This window comes from Melanerpes formicivorus, unplaced genomic scaffold, assembly GCF_026170545.1.
Source record: "Melanerpes formicivorus ecotype bairdi unplaced genomic scaffold, bMelFor1.0.p_v2 SCAF_70, whole genome shotgun sequence".
Classification (NCBI taxonomy): Eukaryota; Metazoa; Chordata; class Aves; order Piciformes; family Picidae; genus Melanerpes; species Melanerpes formicivorus.
The window spans coordinates 3,174,818-3,183,435 of NW_027142422.1; the positions used below are offsets into that span (position 1 = coordinate 3,174,818).

General features: G+C 47.2%; 1 protein-coding gene across 2 annotated transcripts in view; it reads right to left on the reverse strand.

The window, feature by feature from the left end:
- The window catches only part of TBL1X (transducin beta like 1 X-linked), a 160,774-nt gene extending 152,494 nt beyond the window's left edge, over window positions 1-8,280 (reverse strand). Inside the window, exon 1 of one of the 2 annotated variants that reach the window (XM_068163172.1) lies at window positions 7,813-8,280. The gene's annotated coding sequence lies outside the window, so the exon portion shown is untranslated. Of the gene's footprint in view, window positions 1-7,120; window positions 7,189-7,812 lie in introns of those variants that run through there. The other variant, XM_068163173.1, reaches the window with a different exon arrangement.
- Between the last annotated feature and the right edge of the window lie 338 nt (window positions 8,281-8,618).

Sequence of the window (8,618 nt, forward strand, 5' to 3'; positions counted from 1 at the left end):
CATTTGGTAATATTACCAGTATCTTCTGGGGGGAAAAAAGAAAATATTTGGTGTGCTTCTATCAATCCTGTAATCAAATTCCTATTAGTCTAATTCATGTGTGCACATAAATGGGCACAAGAGGAGTTAATTTTGTTTTGTGACTGCAAAAAGCACCAGATAGATATCCTTGGAAACTAATCCCCACAGTATGAACAGGCGCTGTCTGTGCTTGGATTCTCTGCCCTACCCTGTCAGCAAAGCTCAACCCTATTTGTGAGGAGGGTAATTTTGCCCCAGTCTCTCTGTTGACATCAGGGTTTAAATGTCACTTCCAAAAGCAACCAATAGCTGAACACAATAATACTAAAAAAAAAAAAAACCCAACTAGAAGATGTTATCATTTTCAAGTTTGAATGCATCCCTCAGTCACATATGGTACCCCAGTTGTTGCCTCCTGCTCTCACCGTGCTGTCAACATGGACGAGCACAGTATCCACTACCAACTTTGCTACATTTCAGCAGGCACATAATTAAAGGGTGCTGCAGGGCTTCTCCCAAATTTTGACATCCAGCCTGGCCCAGTCCTACATTCATTCTGCAGGTGATGCTGACCAGAGCCTGAAACCAGAGCACACACTAGTTTGAGAACCTATCCATCACACTCTAGCACTGTTCTACCTTAGGGCAACTCCTTTTTCTCACAGAAGTTACTTTTCAGACTACCTTAACACTATCTACATATATGTATGTACACGTGCACATATATAACAATTAGTGCAGTTCACTTTAAACCATTACTATTTGTGAAACTGATGAACAAACCCAACTGAGACTACGTGCTAGCACGAGTCTTTACATCAGTAGGTCTGCCAGTAGCAGCTAGACTAAACCCTCTGGCAGAGACAATAGCCAACTTGCAGCTGCTGGATGATAATGAGTGCCATCATATGGTTATAAACAATTACTAATTTTAAGTTACCAACACACATGTATTCACCAAAAATCTGTATTTTCACTGCACATGAAAATCTCATGTATGCATTAACTGTACAGCATGAAGGTCAATTGTTTTGGAAAGGCTTCTTGTCCATGATTTTGCTGTGGGATACTGGGTGGTGTTCAAATTGGCACAAACTCATCAGTGGACACTTTTAAACATGAAACATAACAACAATGCTATACATGTTAATTGTAACAATGCAACAGTGTCCTTTCAGCAATGCTGTTAGAATGTGATTGTTCAGAAACATAATCGTAAATAGTTGGCTTCACTCGAACTGGAAAGAGCATTCTGCAGAGCTTCTGCTCAGTGGTCAGGATTAATGAAGAGTTGATACTGCTATGTAGCAAAATACAGCAGAAGCCAAAGTTGTACATCTGGTGCAGTTTGCTGACTTCACAAAGGAGCAAAACAAATGTATTATTCAGCCAGAATGACAAAGGGAATCTATCCACCAAAAGAAAATGCTCTTTGGTCTTTTGAAGATAATGTCGAAGAATATTTTCCAAGTATTCTTTATACTTAAGGGGGAAACACTGCTTCATTTATTTATTGCATTTATTCATTCATTTATTTATTGCAGGTATGGGAAAATTGTGTTTCAATAAGGATAATAAAATCACATTTGATGTAACCACATCTTTCCACCTAACAAAACTCTGATTTTATGAAACAAAATGCATTCTACATCCAGGACATAGCAGTAGAGGTTAAACTGCAACTACAAATTAGGAGCTTAAACAAAATTTGGGCCAGTAAATGCAATCATGTTTTGAATGGCAGTAATGTATAGAGCAACCATTATATATTAATGGAGATCACTGCTTTTAAAAAAGCTTGCAGTGGCAAAGAGTCGATAAAACTCAGCACTTGACAAGACTAAAGCATTTAGTTGAGTGGATATATATACAAAATTATTACACACTATTAGTTCGTCTTGTCCGTTCATAAATAGGCCACAAGTCGTGCCATCTAAGCACCAAGAGGCACTGTTTAGTTCACAATGTTCATAGTATACTGCATTAATTCTCATATCAAATGAGTAAGATTCCACAATGAAGCCAAACTGAACTTATGCAATGCACTTAGCTAAAATATTACAATAATTGCTTCCCGCTAGAGTACTATTTCCATGATTTTGTACTGCATGGATACAAGAGGGTTCTTGACATAAATGTCTATTGTAACCTCATATTAAACTGTGAATCCTTACATGCACTCCAATTTAAATAGGGCAAACAGACATTTATTGATTGTCCATACCACAATCAGAAATGGGGTTAAACACTGAGATGCCCCTTTTACTGCATGAAGTCAACAAGATTCTGAAAACAGAAGCCAAACCATCAGATGTACCAGGCCCCTTTTCCTACTGCAGACATACTAGTAACTCAGAGTAAAGAAAACAACCAGTGCCTGCGACCTGGACAGAAGATTGAAGAGGCAATACACAGACTGCATCTACACTCTTACCCCCTTCTCTCACCAAACAACAAATGAAGACACCAAATACCTGCTGCTAAAGTCCAGTATTTTTCAGGCATCGCAGTATCACAAACCACATACAAATATTGGCAAAGAAAAGCACTGCAAAATGCCTGTGGCCCTTAACCTTCAAAACCACTCCTGTATTCAGTTAAATCTTCCTGCAGTTAAGCTCACAGGAGCAATTTTTTATTTCTCTAGAATTACTGAACATTCATAACTATAAATTTATATATCTCTAAGATAAGACCTTTACATAAGAAGAAAACTGGTAAAAATTATGACCTTCTCATATGAGACTGAACATTCCTTCTTTGACTCCCCCTTGCTTTTAACACGGTCCTAATTTAGGATGGGGAGTGCTTCACATGTTTGTAAAACAAAACAGTGTCAGCCAGCATGGATTCAGGAAGGGAAGGTCCTGCCTGACCAACCTGATCTCCTCTATGCCCAGGTGACTGTCTGGTGGATGTGGGGCAGGCTGTGGATGTAGTCTGCCTGGACTTCAGCAAGGCCTTTGACACCATCCCCCACAGCAACTCCTGGCCAAGCTGTCAGCCCCTGGCTTGGACAGCAGCTCTCTGAGCTGGGTTAGGAATTGGCTGGAGGCTGAGCCCAGAGAGTGATGGTGAATGGTGCCACAGCCAGCTGGCAGCCAGGCACCAGTGGTGTGCCCCAGGGATCAGTGCTGGGCCCCATCCTGTTCAATATCTTTATTGATGATCTGGATGAGGGCATTGAGTCCATCATCAGTAAGTTTGCAGACAACACCAAGCTGGGGGCAGGATTTGATCTGTTAGAGGGTAGGAGAGCTCTGCAGAGAGACTTTGCCAGACTGGACAGATGGGCAGAGTCCAAGGGCATGAGATTGAACACATCCAAGTGCCAGGCTCTACACATTGGCCACAACAACCCCATGCAGTGCTACAGGCTGGGGTCAGAGTGGCTGAGAGCAGCCAGGCAGAGAGGGACCTGGGGGTACTGGTTGATAGTGGGCTGAACATGAGCCAGCAGTGTGCCCAGGTGGCCAAGAAGGCAAATGGCATCCTAACCTCCATCAGGAACAGTGTGGCCAGCAGGAGCAGGGAAGTCATTCTGCCCCTGTACTCAGCACTGGTTAGGCCACACCTTGAGTACTGTGTCCAGTTCTGGGCCCCTCAATTTAAGAAGGACCTTGAGAGAGGCTGAGGGAGCTGGGGTTGCTTTGCCTGGAGAAGAGGAGGCTCAGGGGAGACCTTCTTGCTCTCTACAACTACCTGAAGGGAGGTTGTAGCCAGGAGAGGGTTGGTCTCTTCTCCCAGGCAACCAGCACCAGAACAAGAGGACACAGTCTCAAGCTGTGCCAGGGGAGGTTCAGGCTCAAGGTGAGGAGAAAGTTCTTCACAGAGAGAGTTGTTAGCTGTTGGAATGTGCTGCCCAGGAAGGTGGTAGAGTCCCCATCCCTGGAGGTGTTCAAGAGGGGATTGGATGTGGCACTTGGTGCCATGGTTTGGTAGTCATGAGGTGGTAGGTGACAGGTTGGACTTGATGATCTCAGAGGTCTTTTCCAACCTGGTTGATTCTATGATTCTTAAATGAAATTCCATTATATTAATAATGAGACTGACCCCCCCCCAAAAAAAAAAAGACAAGCAACTTTTAAAATATTCTCCTGCCTACCAAAGAAAAATGCCCATTTTTTCACCTTTGGACATCTGTTTTGGTATCATTAAAATGATAGATTTTGGTATTGACAGGAAGGCTGCTGTTCCCATGCAGAGCTCCAGCTTCAGCATTTTTGTTTAATTTCAACCAAGTTGTCCAAGTAGGCCATTTCAGAGAAACCTACAAATGGCACCCAGGGGGTCTGGGTTCTTGCTGTAAAGAGGTCAGCTATTTCCTCCTAACTAAAAATAGGCAAGAGGAGGGAGGGGGAGATGGAATGGAGTTGAATTTAGCAGCTGAAAAAAGAGTTTATAAAATTACTTTCATCTTGCCTCATAATGAGTATTATGAAAAAAAAAAGAATGTGCCCTCAAGAGTTACAAAACCTTGATCATTTTATAGGCAGGGTGATGTACATAAGCTAATACTAGGTATTAAAAGAGTAATAGTAAAGAGGATCCAGGGTACAGCTCACACGTTACAAAGGTGAAGGGATGCCCACACCCTCCTTTGGACAGAGCAGCCTGATTTATCAGCAGCAACACTGCCAGGTTTTAACTCTCCTATCTCCTACCAGCCGAGGTCACACTTCTGTCCCACAGATAAGGCACTACAATCACTTGCTGTTTCCCTGAGTCAGTTTTTTCCACCATTTACCCTCCTAGCTTTTTGTTCCCCTTGCTTACTCACATTACAATCTTTTCTGGGCAAGAAGCCTCATCTACAGTATTTTCAAAATGGCACTAATTTGAATGGAAGCCCTTTGGCACTACTAAAATATAACTAAAAGGGTTCAATACCAATTACAGCATGAATCTGAGAACTGGACTCCTAACAGTACCAATAGAAAACAGCAACAATCAATGGCACAAAAGCGCACATGTACCCACTATCTTCAACGACTGCCAGCCTAAAACCCTGGGATGGGTTTTCCAGCCTCATCTCCACAATGAGCCAAATTCCACATATAGCTAAATCCCAGGTGTATCACACTACTGACTTAAGATACTGAGAAACAACACCCCATCTGTACTGAAGGACATTCTCTACTCTTTCCAAGCTCTGGGCAGTAGGCCTTTACCAACTGCCACTGCTGGAGGAATCTCCATTCAGGAAGCTCATCCAGGAGGCACAGCACATTAGACCAACCAAGTGGAAACATGTCCATGTCTGGCCCCATCACCACAGAAATGGGAAAAGCCCATCTATAAAACACTGACAGGACCAAAACTGAGCAAATGGGTGGTACAGAGCCCTGACGATTCCAGGTGCAGACATATCTCCATTCCCTATCAAGGATTTAACTCATTATCACTCTTTCAATACTCTTAACTGTGGAGGATACTCAACATCCACTTAACTGAACAGGTAGCATAACTCTAACCATAAGTTCTATGAGACTTGGACAGTTGTGTAGCTGCCAGCATTTACATGTATGTGTAGTTTCTGCCCCTCTTTGTTTCTGAAACACACCTTTTCATCTTAGGGGAAGAATAAACAATCTGAGCTGTTGATTAGCTCACTGAAGATATTAAATTGAGACAGTTACAGCAACTCTGATCTCCACTAATTTTAGTATTATTGCACGTAGCCTAAGAAAGGCTTAACATTTTTTTAATGTGATAGCATCCTCCCCCGCTCGTTTTCCTGTTTCCTCCCACCTGCTCTACAAACCTTCTGTGGAAAAGCTTCCCTGTTTTACTATCACTGTAGTTGAGATGTCACAGTTATTATCTGCAATTGTTTGTTGTTGTGTTTGGGGGTGTTTTTATAATAAAACCAAAGCAACAAAAAACCAAAATCAACACCAAAACACACTAGGACAATCTTGCTTTATTGCCAACAACATCTGCTATCACAGAGCAAACAGATTTACTTCAGAACCTGCCCAGTGTGTCTCTATATGACAGTAGCACAGGAAGAGGCCTAAATCCAGCATGTGCAGCCACATGGTAAGCACAGTATATTATGTTAAATCTTATACATGCCACACAAGCCATCTCAGTTAAAGTATCGCTAAAAAATGGGCTAAGGAAGAAAGATTAGACATGATATTTGTCACAAGACCTGGTGTTTATTACCTACAACCAGATTTCCCTCTGGCAAATTATATTTGTTTTCATACTATTAGCCTAAAATACCAGTCTCGAAATTCTAAATTCTGCACTCCATTTTATTCAAAACATCACTTGAGAAGCACTCTTTTCAATAGAGTATTTCAGTTTTCTGCAACATTATGCTGCAACATTTTCTGTTTTCGTTAGTCAATGAGCTCCATCAAACAGACTGCTTCCCCTCCCCCACCAACATATACACATCTACACTTCAAGACTTGTGCGTCAAGAAAGGAAAAACGCCGTACAAATCCTCGTGGAGATCTGCAAGAAACACGTTAAGACAACATAAAGGAAAACCTTTATTCAGTCTAAACACCCATTTGGAGAAATTAACGTTTAAGCCTAACTTTTAGGGTGTGGCTTTGTGTGCTTTTTCCCCTTTTTGTGCTGTGCAGGATGTCTACTCGAGAACCCAACAACATATAATTAAATAGGTCAAGGGTCATTCGCTTTACATCACACCACACCAATATTTAGCCGCGCACCGCACCGAACCGGAACATCAGACTAGCCGCTGAGATGACACCAGCAGCACAAAATGGGGAACAGGCTCTGTGAGATGACAGCAGTTCAGGCAAAGGTGTCCACAAGCTTCCCGCCCCGAGGGTGCCCTGCACCCAGCGCCCCGCCGCATGTCCCTTCCCTCCAGAAACCGACCGCAGCGACGCTGGGCACGCCGGCCTGGAGCAAACCGGTGTGCAACAGGTCTGCAACCCTGATCCCCCCAGCTCCAGCGCCCAGTCTCCCCGAGGGGCACCCCGGCAGCACCGCCGCCCCTCCGCCAGTCTGCAGTGCCCGAACGGGGCTGGCAACAGCACACATCACCGAGGGAGGGGGGCGGGCTGGGGAGCGATGGGGGGGCGAGGGTGGGGGGATTAACTTGTTTACCTACTTGGAAGTAAACTTCGATGTACAGGAGCGATCGGCCCCTCCGCCCGCTGTTGATTCAAGCCCTGGCGATGAATGGGATCCCCTCCCCCACCCCGGGCTCTGCAAACTCCACACTTGAGCGTGAATACCTCGCATTCCCCCCCTCGCCTCCCCCTCCCCCCCCCGCCCCGAGCATTTTGCTTTTTTTCTTTTTTAAGTCATAAAGAAGGGGGGAAAAACATTCAAATACTATCTCAGAAGTACGGAGCCGCTCCAGAAACTGCCCCCCGCCCTAGCTCCGTGGTCGGTCAGCTCAGGGCCACATGGAAGCACACCCACAACCGAGGCAGCAGCCCCATACACACCGCCTCGGCCCAGCGTTCCCCCCTCCCGAAAACAAAACAAAACAAAACACATCCCAAAACGCTCGGGTTCAAAAAACTTCGTCGTAATAGGCAGTGGTTATGCGACACCCCTTCCCCCCCTGCCCCGGGCGGGTCTCCCCTCCTGAGCCAGGGCAAGCTGCAGAGGGGACGTGGGGGCTGCGGGACCAGGCTTGGTTCAGCTCGGGGGGCTGCACTGGGGAAGGTCGTTTGTCACCTCGGCGCGCATCAGGAGAAAAAAAAAAAAAAAGAAAAAAAAAAAAAAAAAAGAAAGAAAGAAAGAAAGAAAAAAAAATGTGACCAGGATGAATAATCCGCCTCGGAAACTCACCTCGCGCAGCGGGCGTTAAAGGCACAGCTCCCGCGGGCGGCGGGGGAAAGCCTCAACTTCGGCGGGCGGCGCTGGGGGAGACTTTCCCTCACTTGCCGCGCATGGTGCAACTCCTCTTCCCCCGGGGTCCCGGCCAGCCTGCGAGGAGACTGTAAATCCCCCCTCGCCGCCGCCGCCGCACACGCCTCCTCCTCCCCCTCCGCGTGCACAGGCGGCACAAGGAAGTCCCGGAGAGTGGGAAGGGGGAAAACGGAAAGTTTTGGGGCGGAATGGCGGTCAGGAGGTGCCGCCGCTCGGCGCGGCTCCGCCGGCGGGGGGCGGTTGGCGGGGCCGGGTGCGGGCGCGCGGCGGCGGCGGGAGCGGCGCTGAGGGGAGCCGGCCGCGCCCGGGGCCCGCCGCCGCCGCCGCTCCTGCTGCTGCCACCACCGCCCGGGTAGGGAGGGCAACCAGGAGTGGAGGGGATCGGGGGGGCACTGAGGGACGAGCGGCGGATGAAGAGGGCCGGGATGGGGGGCGAACCTGCCCTTCCCCACCTGGCTCCCCGCGCACACGGGGACACGCAACTTCGGACACCGCGGGTGTCCCCAGAGTCGTCAACGCCCCTCGGGGCGCCCTCAGGTAACTCCTGCCAATCGCTTCACATGCCGCACCCGCACGCCCCTAGCCCGTTACAGACACACAGTGACAAGCCCAACACACGCCACCGCTGCCACCCCACCCCCGCGCACGGAGGACATCCGCCCCGTCGCGGAGCGCGGCCTTAACCTGCTGCGAGCCCGGCAGCCAGGAGCGGAGCCGCCCCTCGC